This window comes from Mustela putorius, unplaced genomic scaffold (assembly GCF_011764305.1).
Source record: "Mustela putorius furo isolate JIRA1106 unplaced genomic scaffold, ASM1176430v1.1 tig00000129_pilon_pilon_pilon, whole genome shotgun sequence".
In the NCBI taxonomy this organism is placed as follows: domain Eukaryota; kingdom Metazoa; phylum Chordata; class Mammalia; order Carnivora; family Mustelidae; genus Mustela; species Mustela putorius.
Window position 1 is genome coordinate 16,676,179 of NW_025421290.1, and position 26,151 is coordinate 16,702,329.

The 26,151-nt window shown below is 39.1% G+C and overlaps 1 long non-coding RNA gene across 4 annotated transcripts in view; it reads right to left on the reverse strand.

The window, feature by feature from the left end:
• The window catches only part of LOC101670048, an 81,910-nt gene that overhangs the window by 34,587 nt on the left and 21,172 nt on the right, over positions 1-26,151 (reverse strand). Inside the window, exon 3 of one of the 4 annotated variants that reach the window (XR_001179655.2) lies at positions 10,189-10,275. The exons of 1 other annotated variant lie outside the window; for it this stretch is intronic. This is a non-coding gene — a long non-coding RNA (uncharacterized LOC101670048). Of the gene's footprint in view, positions 1-5,519; positions 5,565-5,596; positions 6,136-10,188; positions 10,276-26,151 lie in introns of those variants that run through there. 2 more of the 4 variants (XR_006603751.1, XR_006603754.1) reach the window with 2 other exon arrangements.

The window sequence follows — 26,151 nt, forward strand, 5'->3', positions numbered from 1 at the left end:
GGGAAAGGGTCAGAGGGAGAAACAGACTCCCCACTGAGCAGGGAGCCCAATGCGGGACTCGATTAGAGGACTCCAGGATCATGACCTGAGCCGAAGTCAGACATTTAACTAACTGAGCCACCCAGGCGCCCCCCAAACCCACCCCACCAATTCTACTCTAAACATCAGTTTTCTTCATCTGGAACACAAAGATCAGGAGTAGATCATCTCTCTTATCATTTATAGCACTACAATTCTAACTGTATTACACAATAAATTAGCTACATTTTCCTTCACCTGGCACACCTTCTTCCCTCCACATGGCCACTGCTTCCTCCCACCAAACTCTCTGTTTTTCCCAAGAAAAGGAAAGTTTAGGCTTCTATTAAAAGAAACCAAATAATTCCTGTTGGGCAAGTATCATCACCCATCACCCAACTCCTCATAGACCATGAGAAGAAATGCATTTCTTCTAAATACATTTAATAAATTGCAAATAAAGCTACCCACTTCATACTAGTTGTATTATATAATTCTAACACTTCACACCATGATTTATGCCTTTTGATGTCTAAAGAAGATGAATTAAAACCTTGATTAATGAAAAGCACATGTTTCATATTCATATGCCCTCTTTAATCTTCTGTATGAAGAAAGAGGGAACATTAATCTCTGACAAAAAAATGAAGTCTCAGCATGGAGAGAATAAGGAACAGGCCTCAATGTTAACACAGATGTAATTCAAAGAGCTTGTGATCACTTTCAATTTCTTTGACTAACTTCTAGATGTTTCTAACATTTATTTTGTCTCTCGATTTGAAGTCCTATCAGGAAATACAAGAAGAAAAACATTCACTTATGGTCTTCATTTTCAGAGCAAATTGAGTCTCATTATAAATGTCTATACTCTTCTACTATAATTTATCTGCCCACAAGGCCAACAGCAGAAGATTAAAGGATCACAAGCAAGGGCTGCTGGGCATGTCAGAAAGACAATGAGCATTCCTTCCATCATGATACAACATGACCCAAGTGCCCAGCAATCCTACAAGAAATTGCAGCAGACACACTGCACCACTAGCTCTGTTTCTGAAACAGCTTGGTGTTGTACGTTCCTGAAATTTCATGTACATTCTATTTCACTGTTGCAATTATAAATCCCTGAAGTTAAGAATCATTGAAAAATGTTAGTAATATCTGTCCTCTAGCACTACATGAACAACAGATATCAATGATATTTGTGGTTTCCTTGGAGCAGCTCTTACGCTTCAATCGTTTACTGTTTAATTTTAGGAACATCAATAACATCTGAAAAAATAACCTTGAAAACCTATACTTATAGCAACTAAAGTTAATGTTATGTAAAACTGTAATTTAGCTGGTGAGCATATTTATGGAACAGCTGTGAAACAACAGATTCTGTCAAGATCTAAGGTAGGCACAAAATATATAGAAGACAAAGTCCTTTTCTTAAAAAAATTTATACTCTACCTGGGGCCCAGAGCATGGGAGGTAACATAGTAATTTAGCAAGGAAAGGGAGAAACCAGTCTGAAATCAAACTGAAAATGTAAATGCTGAGTCTATCAAAGAAAGGTGTGAAACAAATCAGAAAGTGTTAAACATGTCCTGATCGAAACTCAGAGGAGCTTGGTTAGGGGGAAAGTGCATCAAAGGGTAACACTTGCTGGCATAGTAGAAATGGTGAGAGCCTCAAGGTTAGAAATAAAAATTTTAAATGGCAATAGACATTTCAGATAGAGAGGAATCAGCAACATTTTGTAAGAATCATTCTGATTAATACTTCTTGAGTCACTGCCTAGGGCAATAAAAGAGTGGGGTGTTGGCAGGGATCCCCAAAGTGCCTGTCCTGGACTCTTAAGAGCAAGATAAAGGTGGTGACACCAAGCACACATGTTATCAGGAAATTCAAGGAAAAAACTAGAGTGGTGTATCTTGTGTACGTAGTCTTATTTAGGGTTCCACTTTGGAAACTGTAACCACCGTACCATGGTGACAAACAATGTCCATGCCGCAGATATCAAATCAGCCACACCTCAGCCTGGCTGGTGTTTCCAAACACTTTCAATAGTCACAGCCTGATTCCTACAAAAAGGAAAAGGCTGCAAGTCATTTGTATAAATAAATCCTCAATACCAGCTTTACTATCTTCCTTCTTTCTTTCACATAATTAAAAGCTTCTGGTATCCGTCGTAATGGAGTAGCTAATAGCAAACTAATCCATCCCACTGAAAAAATTACAAAACCTGGACAAAATATGTTAAAGTCACTGCAAGAATTGAGGGGGAATGAGTGCAGGCAAGGATTTGAAGTGCTGTGATGCACGTGGAAAAGAAGGTACAGGTAGTAAGCTTTATCCTTTTCATCTGGCCCTTGCCTCGCGGTTGCTTTCCAGTTTCCGGTAAGCAGAGGATTAGACCTCTGCCAGAAATACACTGGTCTTAATGGACTATGGAGAGAGAGTCTGGTATCTGGGCAACCACAGGAGCTTTTAGATTAAAAGCACAAAGAGAAGGGAGCCCTGGGAAAGAAAGCCCCATGATCTGCATGTAAATTTTCCTCAATCGTTGATCAACACCTAAATTACACATGAAAAGTATGAGCATAAAAGAGGTAATTCCTGGTCAATTTGATGAGGGAGCAGGAGGCTGGCTGAGGACAAAGCAAGAGCTGGCGCCTTGCACCACCCCCCTTCCATCCGCTCCCCTCCATAGGTGTAGCATTCCTCAGGCACCCCTGACTGCCATAAAATGATAAATAGTTAACTTGCTGAGATCACAATCCTACAAGACAGGAGTCTCCCTTGGTTTGCAAATGTCCTTGAGATTTACAAACAAAGAAGTTACCTTATCAATAGCCCAAATTCCAAAGACACAGAACTCAGTTCCTCAAGCCTAATGTCACCCTCCCCTCCATGAAAACCGAAGGAGGTGGAGGTAGAAGGAAAAGTAAATAAAGTTAAATTTCTTCTAAACCTAAATCTCATTAACAAGGATGTTTGATGGCAGGAATGTAACATTCCACCAGGAGACTCTCAATTATCTTTACTTGATAGTAACTAAGCCTTCAATATCCTGATAGTATTCTTTGCCCCAATAGCCCTTTGTCCTCACCTACCCAACTCCTGCGTATATAACCAACCACCCCTCACAACCCGGGGCAGCCGCATCTCTGCCTGCCCATGGGCCCTGTCCCCGTGCTCTAATAAATCACCTTTTGCACCAACGACGTCTTAAGAATTCTTTCTTTAGTCGTCGGCTCCGAACCTCCTCACCCCACCGAACCTGACTTAGGTTCTGGGACTTCATCAAATTCAATAAGCAAGAAAGAAATACAGCCATACAGATTGTGACCTATGCTCAGACAACATGATTGTCAGAGTGGAAATCCCACTGAATCTGGGGAAAAAACAACCCTAGAACTAATAACTGAGCTTAGCAAGACCATAAGATATAAGATCCATGTTCAAAAGTCAATTGTATTTGAACACACAATTAAAAACTGGAAATTGAAAAATTTAAAAATGTACTACTTATAATAACACCTCAGGTACAACTTGAGCAAAATATGTGCCCTTAACAAAGCAGTAACAATTGGATCAAAGACCTAAATAAATGGAAAGATATACAGTGTTTGTGGATTAGAAGACTCAATATAGTGCTGTCAGTTTTCCCCAAATTGCTCTGTAGATTCAATACAATCCTAGTAAAAAATCCTAGCATTTTTTAATAAACAACACACTATTTCTAACATTTATAGGAAAAGAGTCAAAACAATTTTCTTTTTTAAGGAGCAAAGCTGGGGATTCCTTTACCTGACTTCAAGATAATCTGAAGCTTTAGTATTCAAGAAGTAAAGCAGTGGAAGCGTAGACACAAGCCAGCCTAACAGAGTAAAGGTTCTAGAAATACATTCATGGATATATATTTCACAAGATGTTTATGCAATTCAGTGCATGAAGACCTAGTCTTTTTTAAAAAAAAAAAAAATAGACATGCATATGAAACTAAAATATTCTCAGAAATTTAGAAAAAATTGTCTATCAATAACAGACTGAATAATAAGCTATGGTGTAATCATACTATTGAATATGACACAACACCAGAAGAGAACGAATAAATTTCACAGCCATGATGTTAGAAACCAGACATAAAAGACTTTTTATTCAAATGTCTACATTAGGCAAAACCAATCCATGAAAATAGACATCAGGAAGTGGTTTCCTTTGCAAAATACTGACTGGGAAGTAACAAAAGGGAGCATTTTGGATGGGGATAAATTTCTGTATCTTGATCTGGTAGTGATCACATAGTAAAAAATTCCCAGAATTGAACAATTTGGATTTGTGCACCTTGCTGTATATATGTTATTATACCTCAGTTTTGAAAAAGAAAGAAGAAAAGAAAAAGAAAGTCGAGGGAGGAAGGGAGAGAAGAAAAGCAGAAGAGGAACAGAGAGAAGAACAGAGGGAGAGAGAACTTTATACCCTGCTTTTATGTGAGGATATGATTTCCAGGATATAGTGTCAAGTGGAAAATCAAAACCCAGGAAAGTATTTATTATATGACAGCTTTTATCTAAGAATGGAGGTAGGAAGATGTAAATATGTTTATTTACCAAAGAGCAGAAATTGGTGAATAAACCAAAAATGAATAAAGTGGAGAGGAAAAGAATAGGGTACAGGCAACAAAGATGAAAGCTGTGTCTCTGAATATACGTTGTTTACTCTTCTAATTTTGGAACCATATAAATGTTTTTATGTAACTTAAAACAAATAGATTTAAAAAGGAATACTCTATAAAGATAACAATCTGAAACAGATGTATTTAATAGTGTATCAAATTGATGGTATGATTACATGGAGAAGAATCTCATCAAGTGACTATTAAAATATTATATATCAAATATATCTTCCTCTGGGAATGTATACAAAAGACAAAAGAACTGCCACGAAATCACAAGCTACATTCAGCTATATTACTTTTAGTAGAAATATTGTGACTGCTACTTTTAAAATACAGTAAATAGGAAATGTCATTAGGAAGTAATATTTTTCACATAGGAGAAAAGAGATACAAACATAAAATAAAAAATAATCTGTTTTAATCTCCATATTTATCCCCATATTTCTTCAAACTAAGTGTTATTTATCACCTTAGTTGTGGCTTGGGAACAAGCTTGCAGATCTGGGAAATGGAGAATCAAGTTTGGGGCCCAAATAAATTTGAGGACTAACAAGCACTACATTACACTGATTTGATTCTGGTGGGAACACAGGAGCAGCATAGCACTGAATCTGCCCATCACAAAGAACAGCAAGGAGAATAAACATGTAAACTTTATTCTCAGGGAAACCAGGAAACAGAAAATTAGAAAACTTCAAATAATTGCTGCCCAGTGATGGGGTAGAAAGAATAAAGAGTCGGAGAAAGACAAATACCATATGATTTCACTCATAGGTGGAAATTAAGAGACAAAACAAATCGGCAAAGAAAAAAGGAGACAAAAAAGCAGACTTACCTTCAGAGAACAAACTTGTGGTGACCAGAGGGGAGGAGGAGGAAGGGGAGGAGTGAAAGGGATTAAAATACACTTACCACAATGAGCGCCCAGTGATGAATGGAAGTGTTGAATCATTACATTGTCTACCCAAAACTAATATAATGCTGTATGTCAATTACACTTGAATAAAAACACAATAATTTTAAAAGCTGGAACCACACAGGAAGGCCAGACTTGAGGTTTTTCATTAGGGTCACAGAGGAGGATGACTTTGAGCTGGGAAGCCCAGGAATCCACCCTGGCCTTATGCCTCCACAGGAACCTCCTGTAGATAGCACAAAAATCTATCTCATTAAAATATGATTAACAACAAAGCAATATGCTCTACATTCACACCAAGATCCTATGAGAAAAATTTAAAAGATAGAAAAGAGTAAAATAGCTCCTTTACAGTGAAAACACCAGAAAAACACGGACTCAAAATAGATAAGAAGTATAATCTAACATTCCAACTGAGAGTCTTAAATTTTTATGTAGCAGTTGAAACTATAAAGGAGAAATACCCAAACTCAGCGAGCAGATGGCCAGATGAGAGGAAGTGATAGCATGCAACAAGAACTGACAGCACACAGGATCCCTCCCCCCCAAAAAAAAGAAAAGAAAAAGAAAACAACAAAGCCATTTCGGAAATGAAAACTAAATTACAAAGAACACAAGGAGGAAGAGGCAACAGAAAAAGCACAATAAAGATGTAGAAGATAGAGGCAAGAAAATCAAATAAAATGCAGAGTTGGGGGAAAAAGGACTACACTAAAAATATATTTATTTTTTTAAGATGTATTTATTTACTTGAGAGAGAGATGGAGAGATGGAAAGAGAAAATCTGGAAGCAGTCTCCCTGTTGCGTAAGGAGCCCAATGCAGGGTTCGATCCCAGGACCCTAAGATTGTGACCTGAGCCCTGAGATCAGGACATGGCAGCCTTCCAACTGACTTAGCCACCCAGGCACCTCGAAAATATACATTTAAAAAATAGTAAGACTTCAGAGAGTTTTGCCAATTAAATTTTTCTTCCTAGATACATTTCACAAATATCCAATATTGATCATTCACAACTGAAAACTTTCACAGTGCAGAAGGTATCTCTTTGCTTTTGACTGTCACTGTAACACATTGTTGAGATAATTTTTTCAACCTTAACATGGACCTTTCTAGACTAACAGAATCACAGGCTCTGGTTATAAATCTCTTTTCCTTTACATCAACAGTTAAAATTTGTGGAACAAAAGCATGTTCCTAAAAACACAATATCAGTGACTACTCAAGGGAAAAAAAGCTCCTACTTTCCAATAACTTAACATGAGATAGACAGTTGACTGACTGATAGACTGGTAGATGATGATCACACATTAATAGATTAGATAGACAGATATACACACACACATACATACATACATAGACAAGCCAGACATAGTGTTTAAGAAAGACGTAACTTTTTCATTCATGTTCTATTTTTCCATTGATTGAAAGAATAGGAGTCAACAACATAATTTTTATAAGTAAGAGAAAAAAAAAGTAAAGATTTGAGAAGGCCCTGGATATGAATTCAGTAATCAAGTAGACAAAATACCTCCATCCTACGGGGTTTTTCCCCTCAATCTCTAAGCATGCCTAGAAATTACTCCAGTGATTCATCACTTTCTTTGTGAGGACTATTGTGAGCTTTACCAGTAGTACTAGGAGGACCTTTTGTAGGACAGGTAGTGCCAAGGGGCTACAGCCCAAAGCAGTGTACCCTACAGAGTTACCAAGTTGGTTCCAGAGTCAACTGCGCATATGGAACAAAATGAGAAAAGGGAGCCAAGTGAAGAGGGAATAGCAGTAGGAACTGATACGAGGTAGACCTTTAAAAGCAAAAGGAAGAAGGAACTCTAAGCAAACTCAGAGACTTTGCACAGCTCTCTAGGCACTACTCTCCATTCCATGCATGAGGTGGGTATGCTAGAAGTAGTTAAAGCAGAAAGACCCTTCATTTCTGACTGGCACATCAGAAAGATGGCACTATGATGAAACTAATATATAGCCAGTATCAAAAGTACCCCACCTGTTGATGCACAAACTGTGGTGGCATATCACCTTGAGATAGATGATAGGTAGATAGATAGATAAATAGATAGATAGGATAGATATCTGCCCCCCCTTCTTGACCAACCTTCCTCTAGATAATGCCCCCTCTTCTACTTCCATCAACATCTATCTTGACTCCCTCAATTACTTCTAGTGCACATCCACTTTTCAATCCGGTATGTGCTAACATCTGCCCTCATCATTCTTCTAAGATTGCTTCTACTAAGGTCTTCTACCTCTATTATTAAAGCCTGTGAAGACCAGTAACTTCTTTAAATAGAATACTGTGCTGCCCTTGAGGTTGTCCACTGGTTCCTATTATAAAGCTTTTCCCTTCACTTGCAGGGCACCAGACTCTCTGAGTCTTTCCTTTCTCTCCACTGATGATTTCCAGATTTATACCTACAGCCCCCTCATGCCTGATCTCCAGTCAGTTCTATTATTTTGACTTCTTATTGTAAGGCAGAGGAACGTGATAGTTAAGAGCATGGACTTGAACCAGAATACCTGGGCTGGATGATCTTGGGGAAGTCACCTAAGCTCTCTCTGTCCTACAGTTTTATCTGTAAAATTGGGGGAGGGGGTTAGTAAATAACATTACCTACTCCATAGGATTCTTTTTCCAATTAAATGCTTTAGTATATATAAAAGGTTTTTTTATATAATATATGTAAATTTTTTAGAACGGTCCCTGAAACATAATAAACACAAAGTGTTTGCTCTTATTTTTTTAATTAGATATCACTTTCTAGAATTTCCTATAAGCATCTCAAGCCTGTCTCCTATATCTGTTCCTGCTATATTTGTTTATTCACTTCTCTCCATCTCTAGCCCCAACATCCTATTTGACTTCAACTCTCTGGGTGATTAGTCCATACTTACCACTGTAGCTTTAGTTCTGGTCCTTTCTCCCCTACTTCACCACCACATTCTTTCACTCTATGACAGAAACTAAAATCTATTTTTCACTGCTTGACCATGTCATGCTTTCTCCTTCCTCAGAGCTCTTATCTTCTCTTGTGGCCTAGTCTTCCAGGAACACACACACACTCTCCCATTCCTTTCTACAGAACACCAAATATCCATTCCCATGTAGGACCAGCATGTATGTATGATTGCACAGGATAAGCACTGAAGAACTCCAGGGGAACTCCATTCACATCTGAGTCTATGTGAACAGAATCCCCTAGAGTCATATAGCATCTACAAAGTCACATATGATGGTTCTTGTCTCCCCATCTTATCCAGATAACTCTTTTTTTCAAGTATCTCTGCAGAGGTGACTTCTTTCAGGAATCTCTTCTGGATTTCCTCACTTGGTAAAAGTTAGTGCCCATCTTCTGTTTCCTGTTGGTACACCATGCTACTGATCACAATACTTGTCACAAAATACTGCAACCATGTTTTCTTATATTAGCTCTCACCAGACAATTAGTGGTTCAACTTGTCCAAACCAAACTCACTAACTTCTCCACACCCCAACTCTCTCATCTGTTTTTTTGCTTTCAATCACCTAAACTTCCCTTTTATATTCTCTTCTACATTTTCTATCTAGATGGAACCATCCATTCACCCAATGTTTCCACTGACCCTCTGACAGTATTCTTGTTTTCTAATCAGACTTAATTAGTAGCCATAGCATTTTCACATAGATTTCCACGGTGGCACATATCAACCTGAATTATATTGTAATTATTGGCTCCTGTGCATATACCATGAACTTAATAAAAGCACAGGATAACCTCCCATCACCAATACCTGACACAGTGCTTGCATCTATTCAGTATTAATATTTTTGAGTGTGAAAAATAAATAACTTTATAGGATTTAAGTAAACTACAAATCCAAACAAAGCACTTATTAGGACCCTGTTAAATTCAATCATATGTCTTGCGACATTTTTTTCTTTTTAATATATTTTGTTCATTTAAAATATTGGTTTTCATTCAGAAAAATACTGAAATGGGCATTTTTCTATAATCAAATGAACATATTTGTTCATAGTTATATTACCTGTATAAGTAAAAATCATTTTAGTATACACTCACATATGCCACTACCTGCAAAATCTATTTCAGTGCTGACAATTTAACTGGCAACAAGGAAATATTGGCAATTATGGTGATAAAAGGATGTTGCTTCAAAAAAAAAACACTGTAAACAACAAAAACATCCAAAAATAAAATCAAAATTCTAAAAGCTGTTATTTTAAGTAAATTTCCATCACTTTTCTGATACCAAAAATATTTGTATTGCTCATAGATGTAAAAACATAAATGTCTCCTTTTAACAATGAAGTTTCTCCTCTCCCCCCAAAAAAAGAAAAAGGAAAGGAAGTAACCACAGTGTCTGAGTCTGGGTTCTGATCGTTACTGATTTGGGGATCTTGAACAAGTCAAAGAATCTCACACACCCTCAGTTTCCTATGTGCAATCAAAAGAGAATAATAATAATATGATCTCAAAAAGTTAAATTAAATCAAGATTAAATGTGACTTGGTGTACAATAGTGATTTCTAAACTGTACACTCCTAGATCACCATTACTCTACTAATATCCTACCTGGAAAATTGCTTTCCAAAGAATAACTCGGTCCCAATATGAATTCGCTTCTTGCACCCCTTTGTCTGTTTATTACTGGAACAAACACTGGAAAAATAAGTTTCAAGACAGTGTTATTTTAAAAGTAGAGAAGATAATCTAGCAGGTACAAACAAGGCATAAATGCACATTAGTATTTGAGTGTACATCTTATTTGCATTGGATTTTAATGGTTTTTATAAAACAAAGCCATAGAAAGCCAATGCTCCTAGTTTCACTTCTAGCCACCAAATAGTGTAGAACAGGGTCAGCAAACTTGTTCTGTAAAGTACCAGATAGTAAATCTTTTAGATTTTGAGAGCCATATGTTCTCTGTCACAACTATTCAACTCAGATGTGCCAAAACAGCTATACACAACATGCAAACAAATGAGTAGGGCTGTGTTCCAATAAAAGTTTATTTATTAAACTTATTTATTAACTTTATTATTATTTATTAAGCACATTAAACTTAAATTTCATACAATTTTCATGTTATTTATTAACTTTATTATTTATTATTTATTAAACACATTAAACTTAAATTTCATACAATTTTCATGTTATGAAATATTCCTTTTCCTTTGGTTTTTTTAGAAAAACATTTAATGATGTAAAAACCCTTAATTCACAGGCTGAACAAAAACAGGTGGCAAGCTGGTCAGTGGGCCAACCCCTGGTATAAAAGATAACATCCCACAGTGGACATTTTTCTGGTAAAAGAGTGATGCAAATTAATTCTTTTTGGTGAGGTGGGTTAGCCAGGATTGGTAGTTTCATAAATTAGAATACTTTTGAGTTTATATTATATGTAAAATTCTTGACTTCTCCTGAGAACATTGTCTGAGGAAATGTGGAGGTTGCTATTCCAAGGGAGGTCACTGTTTGCATTAATTTAAGGTCCACCGAACTTGTATTTGTGCATATCCTACACCACACCATCGGTGTGACATGTTGTGTAACCAGGAAAGACATACATATTATAAATGTGTGACTACAAAATCCTTTCATCCTGATCATACATTCTATTGCCCAGGCACAGTAACAAGAGTTACCCAAACCAGGTGTGAATCCCAGTTTTGCCACTTCATAACTGTGTGGTTTGAAGGGAGTTTGTGAGATCCTTTAAACTTAATCCCTCAACCATAAAATAAGAAAAATGACAAGAATATTTGCAGGGTTGATGGAAAGTAAAAGGAGATCATGTATCTCAAGCACGTAGGGAAACACATGGTTCCTTTTCCTCATCCTATTTCCAATTTGAAAAAATGTTTCAAAATCTACCGCTACTCTAAATTCAGATGAATTCTCACATTTTATTTTTCCTTTTGTCTGAATCTATGATTATACAAGGAACCACTAATGTTTCTAAAATTCTTACCATGTGTTAGTATAACATTATCACATTTTTATCTACATTTAAAATGCCTTTTATCAGTGAAGGTACATACTCATTTAAGAGAAACAAAAAGCAGAGAGATTCACAAGAACATCCAAACATTCACTTCAAGTGTGCAAAGTGCCAAAAAGTTTCAGCAATCATGAATATTTTCCCATGTAAAATATTAATATCCTTTAGAGTTGTCCAAAAATATAAGCGTACTTTGTTTTCTCTTTTAGACATACAGTTCTTTAACTGTAAATATTTCTATTCTATTCAACATCAAACCAAAAATCTCCTGAGAATTCTCAACACAGAACTGAAAAACACTGAGAAAAAAAAAAAAATCTCTTGACATTGAAGGGAAAATGACATATGGCTATTAGAGCCAGTCAAGTCTAACTGCTCAGGTATTCTCTCCCGTGCCCATCAGGCCACTGTTTTGGCAGGAAAAAGGTTTGGGAGTCAAACTGCCTGTGTTCAAATCCCAGCTCTTCAACCAGAAGGCTGAATAACCCTGGGTAAATCTACTTACCTCCTTTGTGTGTCAGTTTCCTCATCTTTATAATGGGGCTAATCATACCATAATCTCACAGGAAGACCTATTGTGAGGATTAAAGGTGTGTGTCTCAATTTGAGTTTTCCCAAAAGTGGAGCCTGAGACAGAACTCAGGTTCAGAATTCTGTTTTAGGAGGTGCTCCCCAGGAGCTGGGAGGGTAAGGCAAGAAAAGGAGGAAAGCCAAGCTGACTAAGAGTACATTGTTGGACTGGTGCCCAACCTGGGCAACGGTGGCTCAATCCTACAAGGGGACTTTGGAGGAACCTTGTAGAATGGCCCTCAAAAGTATACTTCTGCAGGATAGGAAGCTAGGACATGATTATCCACTAACTCCCACTCCTCATTTGCTAAGAAGTTTTAATCTTCCCCTTACTTCCTGGATGGCTTGTTCACTGGCTAGGCAGCCCTCCCCAGCTTCAGAGGAAGTCCTAAGGCATGTCCTTGGGGTGGGGTAATGGCAAACAGCACAGAACTTTTCACCATAGCTGCACTAAAATCAAGCTGATATGGGCCATATGTTGTGGGTTCAGAACCTATCTGGCACAATTTATGAAATGCTAAGTACAGGATATGGAAAATTCTAACTGTTTAATGAATCATTGTTCTTATTGTTAATATAAAGCCAATACCATTCATCCTCTGGGTTCTGAATACTGAATAACAATGTCACATACCCAGATAGATAACGTAGGCAAAGGTTTAAGTAGGAAGGCCAGAAAAGGATGAGCTCATTTAGGACTTCCTAGTGTTCTAGGTGGCTGCAAGATGTTGTGGTGGAAGGATCTAACAGACAGACCAGAACTCAGTCTAGAGCTCAGGAGAAACTGGGTGGAGCTGAAGCCAGCGACTGGAAACCACCAGTGTGGACATCAGAATTCAAATGGTGATACGTGACCATGGAGGACAACAAGCTATAAGAAGAAAAGAGATCTAAGAATAAAACCTCAAGAGTACTTAAGAGACCAAGAAATGAGGGTGACACTAGGTAACAAACAAAAAAAAATAATCCTGCCAGGGAAGTAGGAGGCAAGCAGAAGAGGATGGTGTCATGGAAACCAGAGCAGAGAAGAAGACAAGTGTTTCCAGGAGGACAGAGTACTCAACAGTGTCAAATTCTGCCAAGACCAACGTGAAAACAACTGGAAAATCCTCCTTATGTGCATAGTTCAGAAGATGTATTTGTTTTTAGTGGAATAGGATTTTAGGTGGGAGAAGCAGAAATAACAAGAACAATTTAAGAATTGAGGCACAGAAGGATCTATAAAATTCAATTAAATGCAGAAGGCTTTTATTGAGTTCCTATAGTATGCTCAGAGCATAACTGAGACAGATTATCCAAAAATCACCAAAAAGTAATAATTAGAGGTTCTTTAAATCTCTTCTTCTCATCTTCTTCTGTCCTTGGAAAGTGGGTTTTATAATGTGAACACTTCATATTATAAAATTGGCCTCAAGCTTTTAACTCCACTCGTGTGCATTATTTGATCAGCAAGCATTCCCGACTGCTCCTTCTCCACTAGAATGCAAAGCATGTCATCTGAACAATGGAAGCTTTGCAAGCCAACCTAATTATTAATACGCCCACTGGCTTTTCCAAACATATGCTTAAATATCTTCTTCACTCTAGGATTCGCTAGCCTGGTATTACAAAACAAGAAACCTCACTTGTTTCGCTGCTATAATAACCAACCGTCTTTTAGTTTTGTGGTTGGGAGGCGCTGGCCACTAGGTGGAGAAAGATACTCAGTGACCCCCTAGGCAAAGGCATAAACTGAATTTTTAGTTTCTAAGATTGCTTTAGCGACTTCGCAGGACAGTAGGTTGGGTTCAGTTGTAAACAAAAGAAACCTCTATGAAGGGCGATCCCAAGTATTCCATGCACTTAGAGGTCATTACTCTTTCCCTTGGAATCCATGCACTCACTTTCCAAGAATGAGTTCCCTGCCCTTCTGATCAAGATAATCCTCAGAATTTGAATTAACAAGTCATTGTTCTGATTCTCAGCCTTTAGCCTTCCACATAGCTCCGGGTAACACAGCTCTTGCTTGATCTGTGAAATAGAAGGGATTATGTCCCTTTGTCTCCTCCTCCAGTCCCGGGGACACACTCAGATAGCATCCTTAACTTCAAAAAAACATCAAAGATTACAACCATACTCTCCAGAAATATTTCCCTTTTTCCTGGGGGCCTTGGAGGGACAGATGATCCTCAGAATCCAAAGGAATAAATCCTCTAAGGGTGAAATTTGAGAACAACTGTTAAACCCATAACCCACCCTAAGATCTGTCTTGATCTGGAATTGTAGTAAATTTCCCATTATCTTTGAAAAACTTATGTGAATAGAATTTTATAAGGAAATCTGTTTCTCCAATCAAAAGACATTTTTATTCAAATATATAAATCAACTCCATTAAATGCCTTTTGCTATACCCTTTATCTCTCAAACATTTTAATTCACAGCATAATTTTTGTTCTTTTTCTTTATACTGTTTTCTTCTAAATACACATCTCTCCTATTTTTAATGCTTTAATCACTTTCACAAAAGACCTCAAATATAGACTTTTAACTTTCTCTTCAAATAAAGTTATACATTTATTTTCTCATCACTCATCTAAACACTTAGGCATGTCCAAATATGTGAGTTATTTACTGGAAAATGTTTTCCTACTTTCCAACTGATCATTGTTGGCAGAGAGAAAAAATAGGAAGTCAGAGTTGTTTCACAGATGATTTTCCTTTTGCTCACAAATATTCCAGATTCTGCCACTTTAAACCTTATACATTTTTTAAATGTAGAAGAGTAGATCCTATGAGTTCTTACCACAAGTACAAAAACTTTTTTTTTATCTGAATGAGGCGATGGATGTTAAATAAACTTACTGTAGTAATAATTTCATGATACATATCAGTCAAGTCATTATGCCATATATCTAAACTTATTTTAAAAATGAAAGGATAAAAGTGGAATACACTAGACAAAGATACTTAGAGATCATAAAGCTAAAAAGAAACTCAGTTGAGAAAATGAAAGAAGTGAGGCCTGAATCAGAGAAAGACAATTATCATATGTTTCACTCGTATGTAAAATATAAGAAACAGTGCAGAGGATCATGGGGTAAGGGAGGAAAAACTGAATGAGAAGTCATCAGAGAGAGAGAAAACGATGAGAGACTCTAACCTACAAAAAACAAACTGAGGGTTGAAGAAGGGGAGGTGGGTAGGAGGATGGGGTAATTGGGTGATGGGTATTAAAGAGGGCATGTGGGGCACCTGGGTGGCTCAGTGGATTAAGCCTCTGCCTTTGGCTCAGGTCATGATCCCAGGGTCCTGGGATCGAGCCCAGCACCGGGCTCTCTGCTCAGTGGGGAGCCTGCTTCCCCCTCTCTCTCTGCCTGCCTCTCTGCCTACTTGTGATCTCTCTCTCTGTTCAATAAATAAATAAAATCTTTAAAAAAAAAAAAATAAATAGGGCATGTGATGTGATGAGCACTGTGTTATACGCAACTGATAAATTACTGAACACTACATCAGAAACTAAGTATGTACTATATGTTAGCTAACTGAATTTAAGTTAAAAAAAAAAAAAAAGTGAGGATTGAATGGAAAAATGTCTGTTGGGATCCTGGTGTTGTATCTGCAGAAGTTGGTGGTAATTTTTTACTCTAGGATGGTCCCTTTCATATTTGATGCCTTACTCCTTTTACCTTCAGATTCACTGTTCTCCCTGATGTTTAAATCTTGCAAAGATACCCCAAAATCTAAAGATACCATTAACTTTGATTATTCCAAGAAGAAATCACTTTAATTAACTTAGCAATTAATTACTTAATTTACATTTCATAATTAATTTGGTCTGAAAAGTACAAGGTCAAATCTTTTATCTGCTTGATTCTTTCAGCCTTTATGAGAGTGTGCCCCCTGCATGTGTGCAAACTCCACTCACACTCAGGATCACAGACACCTAAAGCCTAGACCTTTGGAAAATGGAATCCTAGCCCCATCATTTGAATGACAGGACGCTGAACCTGAGGAAGAGAAGCACCTTCATCCACATTTCCTGTTGCTGGTGGATGGGTTCAAACCTTAACACAGAGCTCCTCATACCTAGTCCAGTGCCTGTCCCACATAATGATTTTCCTGAAATAAAGACAAGTTGAACCGAAACCGTGTGTATCTGTTACCCTGACCAGAGAAAAGCGGACACTTTACTACCCGCAGACACAAACAGAATACATGGTCTATACAGCTCAGATTTCTCTTTCATTGAGGCTTATCACATAAGGGGCTAGAAGGACCATCAGCCCGAGCCTCAAATTTAGACTTTTCACCTTAACCCACAATAAGGTTAAACATTCAGTTCCAGAAACACCCGAACAGAACCGAAAGACATTCCCCCATACAACTTTAAACCTGGAGCTCATTCAGGCCCACCAGGATCATATGACTAACATAACCGTGTTGCACAATGCCATGTGTGCACGTTCTTTTATTGTTGTTGTTTTTATTTATTTTATTTATTTGACAGACAGAGATCACAAGTAGGCAGAGAGAGAGGGGGAAGCAGGCTCCCTGCTGAGCAGAGAGCCTAGTGCGGGGCTCAATCCCAGGACCCTGGGATCATGACCTAAAGCAGAGGCTTTAACCCACTGAGCCACCCAAGCGCCCCAACAGCATTGGTATTTTAAATGCAGTTATGTAAATTATAAATCTTCTCCATGCACCAGAAGACTCGAAAAATGGAAGTGCTCTGACCTCTCTAGACATCTGGGAACTCTGCTGATAGGAATACCAGGTTGTTTTGTGGGAAAATAGGACATTCCTCCAAAACAGAGGTACCGTTCCTAAACATTCACCCCCTGCCAGACATTCTATTTGGAGGTTTGTAATATCATGTGGTGTAAGAACATACGATCCCATACAATCCCATGTAATCCCCACAATACCCTCTGATACAGGCACTATTATCGTACCCAGTTCCTAGAGGAGGAAAGGGGGACTTAGGTTAAGTGTTCAAGCATAGACAACAAATAAGTGTCCCATCTCCACTGACACCAAAGCCCCCGCCCCGCCACTCCAGACCACCCCTCCCACAGGTGGGTGAGTTTCCATGCCATAACACTAATACTTCAGGAAAATCACAAGACGTTCTTAAGTTCCTGCTTAGTGACCTCTCAATCGCATATTCAGCTCTTTCCTTCTGGGCCTCTACTGCCCTTATTCCCCTGGAGGAAGAAAGGTGCCCCAGCCTGTCCCAGAGGAGTGAGTGTTCACGTGAGCATCTGAGTGTGTACATCACATTCAAGGTTTAATGTTGATGACAGGACGTCTAACTGCTAGTCCTCTTGTCTGTGATCCCACAATCATTCCTCGGCTTCTATCCCTAACTCATTCCTGACACTAACCATTTTTTGTCCTTATTTTATGTTATCATCTATTGCATGGTGCAGTTATGGTTCGTTCCTCAGCTTTTCTGCCTACTTTCAAATAATAGCCGAATCCTGTTTCTGTTTCTTTCTCCACTGACCTTAAAGGACAATATTTTTACCCAATATATTCTCAGCATCCAAATTCTATCAAAGACTGGGACCAGATTAGGGAAGAGTTGTCCTCAATGTCTCCCTAATTTGTTCTCTGTATAAGTCTCTCTTTGTTCTCCCTGGACCTCCTATGTCTGCCTGCTACCCTGGATTCTATAGCTAAGAAAGATAATGATATTACTAACTAATGGCCATAAGTATTTGTAACTCACTGTCCCCCACCCTGTCCCTCCTGAAGAGATAAGGGCCTTTGACAGAATTTCAGACACTGCACACCTGGTAGGAAGGAGTATTCGTTATAATATTTAAGTGATTAGTTGCTCATATAAAGTCAGCCTTTCCCCGAGCTAAGTTCCACATCTCAGAGGATAGCCAAGTATGGCCCTCCTCCCTAAAGCAGAATGAGGCGGCTTAGGAAAGAACAGACATCGAACCAGACCCACCCAACAGGTGGCCTCAATGAAAAGTCCAGCCATTTAAGGCAAAAGAGAAAGGAAGTAGTCCAGGGAGCTGTCAACTTCAGAAGTATAACACAAATTGGTAGGAGCATCTACACAGGTAAGTGGAAGAATAAAGAAATTCACTCTAAAGCAGGTCATATGCCAAGATCTAAAGGACCACTGGGGAAACTAGGAGCCATAAGCAGGCTGGGGACCAAAACTCTGTTCAAATCCCTGGCCTGTGAATGGCCAGACCAAGACAGGTCCTTAGCTCCAAAGGAACCAAAACACTAGGCATATCTCTGAAATATCAACTTGGCTCAGAAAACAAGACAAGAATCCTTCTCTTGGGGCGCCTGGGTGGCTCAGTGGGTTAAGCCGCTGCCTCGGCTCAGGTCATGATCTCAGAGTCCTGGGATCGAGTCCCGCATCGGGCTCTCTGCTTGGTGGAGAGCCTGCTTCCCTCTCTCTCTCTCTCTCTGGCTGCCTCTCCGTCTACTTGTGATTTCTCTCTGTCAAATTAATAAATAAAATCTTAAAAAAAAAAAAAAAAAGAATCCTTCTCTTAAATATAAGTGGAGAGCCTTGACTTCCAGATAAAACCTCCCAGATCAGAATGGAGACACAAATTCAGAGCCCAATGCTCTGGCCCCTGGACAGAGTCCAACAAGTTCTCTGGTTTGCAATCAGGATGGAGACTTGCCTGCTGCTGGCTCAGCAACCAAGAGAGCAGTGGTCTCAGTTTGAAGGTCTGAGATGGTGTCAGGTTGGGCTATACGCCCACTTAACCCTTTATGCTAACTAGGAAACCGTATCCTGTCCACATGGAGGTAAATGTGTAGGCACAGCGCTCGGCAAGTGGACAGCATCATTGTGTTATCAATAAAAATACACCCCTCCCAGCTGGACACAAACCTGTGCAGGGCACAGCCTTCTGTGTGGAGCACAGGCTACATTCTAACCCCCTTCTGGGTTCTTCAACTGGGCACTCTTGGGCAGTGAGCAATCCATCCAACCATACCCAGCAGTCCTGGAAAGCACAGTGGCTTAATGTAGGAGGTTTCTTCCAGAAAGGCCTAGAATCGAGGGCAAGGCAAGGGTTTTCCTTCTCTCCTCTGAGGTATAACCAAGTGTCCTCCTCATACCCTTTGGGACATAAAAAGTAGAATCAAGCAGAATGTTTATCAGCAGCTGATTAACAGACCTTTTTTCTTCCCAGAAAGGACATTTCAATATGAACTCAAGCTAAGAAATATGAGAAACTCCAACATAAACGCTTTGGCAAAAACATCTTTTTCATGACTTTCTTTTCAAAGTCAAGTTATGCTTCTTCCTTGTTTTTTTCCAGGCTTCCTAGCAGAGTTTTCATCATCTATGACCAAGCAGAGATAAGTTGGACAGATGCACCATTCTGAGGCCAAGTTCCACAGCAATTTTTTTCTAGAAATAACATCTGGCTCGATGGCGCTTTTTCCCTTGGAGGCTCCACGGCTGTGGACGTGGCTGGCTGCTTGGCCAGCTTCACAGCTGTGGGGCCGCATCCCAAGTTGCTGCGGGCGTCAGCTGTGGCCGGGCTGCATGTGACTTCGCCCTCCCATCCCCTCCCTGTCCTCTGACACAGAGCAGACCCCAAAGGGGTCAGGGTGAGATTCTGGATGGCATCAGCCCTCTGGGCCTGAAAGTTAGACCTGGCTATGTGGGGACCCGCATCCTGTACCATGTTACGGTTTAGGAAAGAGGCTAATCTCCTCCATTAGGCAGAACCTGGAGAACGGAGGGGATGAATTTCCTTCCACTCCCATGAAATGGGACATGAAAAATCTTTTTGGAGAGTGGGGCCTTTTCTGTCAGTGAAGCCTGAAGACAAAGAATGAGGAGAAAGAAAAGCCAATAAAGATACTTAGAAAAAAGTGCAGCCATCCCTAAAGGTTCCAGAAATACCTTTGCACCGGAAGAACTCTGGTCCGGCAATTCTTTGAAAACAATGTCTCATTTTTTAAATACTAGTACTCATTAAAGGAGCTACAGGAAAAGAAAAAAAAAATACACACCTGGAGAGGACCATGTTTCCACCATCCAAACTCAGCCCATTTGGATATTTGCTTCCTATGCTTTTCCCTCTGTATATAGAATGCTGGGGTTGGGAGTATCCTAGAGTTAATCATACATGATGTATGTTTTCATATTCATGATACTGAATTACACAAATTTTGCTAAGTTCATGGTCCTCACCATTTTAGTAGCTACAGAGCGGTTAAATCAATTTTCTAAATCATTCTCTCACAATTTAGGCTCTGTGGACACCAAAGAGACATTTTTAAAAGATGAACTGACTCAGCAAAGAGAAGATTGGAAGAGGCAATGAGAGAGAAGAAAAAGTGGAAGGAAAGTGCGAGGTTTCCCCAGCCTGCGAAACTAGAAGGCTGCTGACACAAACAGCAGAAGTATTGTAACTAGGAGGACCCCGCTCAGAGTGTGGTGCACTGACCAGCCGTGTCACATTTCCTGAGAGCCTGTTAGATGCAGAACCCCGGCCTCCACCCAGACCCACTGAAGCCGAGTTTGCGTTTTCCAGGGCCTCCGAGCAGTGCACACACACGTCAGAGATTGGCAATCGCTGGTTTAGAACAGCTCCTCTCCCTAACCAGAGATACGGAGTCTCTCCACACTCGCCCAGTTGTCTAGTGGCAGACTAGGTCTCGGCTTCTGTTTAACCAAAATTCATCTTCTTCAACTAATAATAATAATAAATAATATTTATCAATGCCAGCAAGGTGCCAGCAATTACTCTAATGGCTTTACATCTAGTTCTCACAACAGCCCTATTAGTGCCCCCATTTTACAGACCAAACAACTGAGTTGTAAGCAACTTGCCCAGCATCCTATAGTAACTGAAGAGCTGAGACTGAACCCTGGCTTCCTCAGTTGTCTTTTTTTTTTCCCTCGTGTTTATTTGAGACTGAAAGAGAGCACACATAAGCGGGGGGGAGGGGCAAAGAGAGAGGAAGACAAGAAGACTCCCCGCTGGGCAAGGAGCCTGATGCAGGGCTTGATCATAGGGCCCCGGGATCATGATCTGAGCCAAAGGCAGCCACTTAACTGACTGAGCCACCCAGGCACCCCTACCACATGTGTTCCTAACCACCGGCCTGGACTGAACAGATGGATGCAAGGATGCATGGAGCCTTCTGCTGTATTTAGCCCAGCTTCTCATATTTAAGTATGCTTGGAACATACTTAAATACAACAGTATGTGTAGCTATGTGGATATGAACCAAAGAAATCTAGTTTCCCACATATTCTTCCTCAATCACTCTGCCTATAGAACTGAATCTGTCAGTAAGCCCTACTGACTAAAAAACCATGATAGGCAGTATACAGAGGTTTATATCTATTATAAACTGGCTATGTGTCGGGCTTCCCTCCCTACTGGATCTTCTATTATTTTCTATTTACCCAAAAGCTTTCTCTCCCAGTTCACTCACTGAATTTTTCTTCATGAGGCTCATGTGTTCCTTATTAGTTATTAGAACCCTGCTCAGAAGATGATGATGATCAAAACGGACAGTCCCTGCCCTCCCTCACAGAATCTGCATTTTAGAGGGAAAGACCCAGATCAAATAAATCATTACGTGTATATAGGAAGCAGTAGGAGGAAGGAAAAGTGTGTCTGGTGCGAAAACCCCGCAGAGGGTCAGAAACTCATCTTGGAGTCCCCCTTCTTCAGCTCTGCCCCTCCCTGCAGTTCCCACATACCTCACCTTTCTCCATCATCATCTCTCCCACCCAAACATCAAACTCCTTTTCCTAACTCCCCCATTACCTTCAGCACCTGTCTTGCCCTCCCACTGCTGCCGTAACTAACTACTACAATCTTAGTGCCTTAAAACAATTGACTTTCTCAAAGTTCTGGAGGTCAGATGTTCAAAATGGACCTTGCTGGCTAAAACCAACATGTTGGCAGGGCTGCATTCCCTTCAGAGGCTCCTGAGGGAAAGTGGGTTTCCTCACCTCTCCAGTTGACGGGGGCTACCCCCTTCTCGCCACCAACTGCACCACTCGGACACCTAATTCTGTTGTCACATCTTCTCCGACTCTGATTCTCCTGCCTTCTTTATTCACTTATAAAGATCCCTGTGATTACATTAACCCCCCTGGATAATCCAGGATAATCTCTACCTCAAGATCTGTAACTTAATCACATCAGCAAAGTCCCATTTGTCCTGCGTAGCTACATATTTACAGGGTCAGGGGATTAGGACGTGGACATTTTATGCAGGTCACTATTCTCCTCCTGTATGAGGCTCATTCTATCTCACCTGCCCTGGTCCTTGATTCTGTTTGCATCTATTCCCTTCATCCTATTACCCATCATCTCCCTCTCATTCTTTCCTCTCATAACATAACCGCGTAATGATTCCAGTAACATCAGCCAAACAGGAAGAAGGAAGCGTAATGGGTCAACCTGTGAGCCATAACTTTTCCACTGGACCATAACCTTTCTTATTTTTTTTTCAAAAAAGCTTTTGTCTTGGATTTGATTTTCTGAAAACTGAAACAGCACATTTCCTGGTTCAGAATGTGCCTGCAAAACAATAGAAAGATGAACATTTTTTCCAGGTAATTTTTGTAAAGGAAATAATTACACTGAAACAGTTCTTTATATTGATAGAGACACTAGGAATGTCAGTATATGTCAAAAGGAACAATTCCAAAAATCTACCCTAAAAATAATTAAGAATAAATACAAAGATGCACAATTATTTGTCATGATGAATAGAAAAAAACCTAAATATTCAAAATCACCGGATTATAGGATTGTGACAGTTCACTATATAGCCTTTAAGATAATATTGTAACACATATTAAGTGACATGGAAGTAATGAGATCAATTTTCAGAACAATACAACACAGCTGGTTAATGTACATGATTATATCCAGAATTATATACCTAACATGACCACAGTGTTGGGTTTTTTTTTAATTCTTTTGGCATTATATGTGGTTTTCTAATTGTTCCACTATAACTTAGATTATTAAGCAGTTAAAAATAGCAGAGTTTTTAAAAGTAGGGTTAACTGATGAAAACATACAAATATTTAAAAATTTAAAATAACAGCAATAATAACCAGAATGCATTTAGTTATTTTCAGTTCACAAAGCATATTCTCATGCAAACTCTCCATCTGTAACATGATTTGGATACTAGCCAGGAATATTTATATTCAAAACAATCACTGAGAATCCATATAGCATGCGTAACAGATACAAGATGACCCTTATCTTCTAGTCTTTTCCCCCTTGCCCACTATGCCCTTGACACCCAAGCTCACGATGGTCCTTACAACAGGCCACGCTTACTATCACTACAGAGCCTGTATACTGGCTATTCCATCTGCCTGGAATGCTTTTCCACAGATGTACACAAGACTGGATCTTTCTTATCATTCAGCTCAAACGTCACCCACTCAAAAGGCTTCCTTCATCAACTGACCTAATATAATTCTCCTCTTATTCCTTCTCCAGCCAGTTTTCCTCAGCCCGTATCTCAAATAATTTTACCCATTAAGTCATTTACTTATAGTTTACTTCTCCCCCCACACATGAACACACCCTTTAACCTTGCCTAAAATGTAAAGCATATGCGAGTCAAGCTCATTTTTGCCCATTCACCAAATTCCTAGAACATGCCTTATCACACACTGTTAAATGAATTACCAGTCCAGGTCAATTATGAAGAAAATTTTATCCATTGCATTGTAGAATATTGCAGAACATGAGCTAAAACAAGGCAATTTTATTTTTCTCTGTAACCTTCAAGTCTTTATCAAGATTCTGTTTTTTTAATTGAATTATCATTTATCTATTAAGATATTAAGATATTAAGCATAGAGTTTGATGAATATCAACAACTTTATAAGCCTATTTAATCCCAATCAAGAGATGGAGTATTTCAGTCCCCTAGAAAATTGACTTTTAAGCTTTCTATTTCATTTAGGTAATGTTTATTGATATGGTTTTAAGTGCACTGATCTTTTCTTCTGCAGTGCCCAATCTAGCTGATGTCCATATATTGTTTTGATTTTATTTCAGAAATTATATTTTTCAATTTGATAATCTTCATTTGGTTCTTACCTAAAATTTCTATTTTTCCCCTAAAATATCCTATCTCTTCACACATTATAACCATCCTTCCCATAAATTATTTTAACATATTTTCATGATGTTTTAATGTCTTTGACTGCTAATTTCAATAATTGGATCATCTACAAGTCTGCATCTAGTGGATCTGTTTTCTTCTAGTTATTGGTCAAATACTCCTGCTTTTTTTCATGTCTCAATTTTTATTGTATTAAAGACATTATGTATAAAAAACAGTGATGACTGGGATGCCTGGGTGGCTCAGCTGGTTAAGCGTCCAACTCTTGATTTCAGCTCAGGTCATGAATCTCAGGGTCGTGAGACCAAGTCCCACATCAGGCTCGTACTAGGTATGGAGCCTGCTTACGAGTCTCTCTCTCCCTCTCCATCTCCCCCACTTAAAAAAAAAAGAAAAGAAAAGAAAAAGAAAACAGTGATGACTATATACAATATTTTTGTTTTGTTTTGATTTAATGTTTTTTCAGAAAACAAAAACTCTCCATCAGACAGCTGAATTGAGGAGTTCATATTCAATCAAGCTAAAGCTAGGCTACAGCTTTATTTTGTTTGTCTTCACCTGTGATTAGCCCCAATCCCTAGTGCTCTGTAAGCTCTGAAGTTTGGTCATTGGTACAGGGAAACAATTTTTCACTTTTCGCACGTCTCTAATACTTCTTCACATTTTACAAGGAAAGGCACAGACTATCATGCAGAGGGACAGTCTTCCAGACTGTCTTTTCAAGGATGTCTGACAGCACAAGGATGTTGGAAGACAGGGATGGAAACAAAGAAGAGTTAGGCTTACAACCCATTATAAAATATGTGGGTTCTCTGAACTCAGGTTTACTTTCCTGTACCAGAACTCACTGCATGTTCAGGAATCATCTGGCCCACTCTGTATCACCATTTATGAACTGGAGCTTGGGGAACCAATGCAAATATTTTTATTCTCTGGCTACTCCTAGTTTTGTAACTATAAACAATCCTTCATCTCTGACCTGGGAGTTTTGTGTCTTCTCCCAGCATCCATGAACCTGTGGCAATCTAACCTATTAGCTTGCAAGTATGGCAAAATCTCAGTCTTTGATGACCAGCATTTAAGCTAGGAAGATTTTGGAGACAGATTTTTTTTTTAATTCATCTTTGTATTTAACTCTGGAAGAACTATAGAATCCACTCCTATAAGAATATGTGAAACAAAATGATTGTTCTCTGTTTTCCAGCTTCTCATCCACTGTAGCTTTCTCGACAATCTTCAAGGATAGTAAGAAAGGGAAGATTAGGGGATCATGCAATTTGCTTTTGTCTCTAGAGCTCTTCCAGATGTCAGTCCATCTCAGTACCCCACATAGTCATCTAAGGCTCAGCCGATGTGTCCTCATCCTACAGGATTTCTGCATCTATGGCAGGTCTGCCATTGCACCTGCCCAAAGCCAGAGTAGGGGTGACCAGTGCCATGTATGGAAGCTGTCAAACTGCTCTGTTATCCAGGGAAGGCTGGCTTGCCTGATTTTGTTCTTTCTCTCTCTATCTCCCTTTCTCTTTTTACCTAGAATTGGGTTCTTCAAGGCTTCCTGTTCACTCTTCGTCCCTAGGCCCATAGAAAAGAATTATTTTAATTTATTTAATTTTATCGACTTTTTAGTTGTTAGAACCAGGAGAGTAAATATTTTTTCTATTCTTCTATATCATAAGCAGAAGTAGAAAGTTTTTTTATTCTTACTTTGGTATATACACTTGCAAGACAGCATACAGGAACTCCAAAAATATTTTATACAAAAAACTCCACCACTGTTCTTGAGTATGTGTCCAAATTCAGCTCAAACATACAGAAGCAGGATATAATCAACCAACCTTGAATGCTAGGCAGTACAGTTAAGAGAC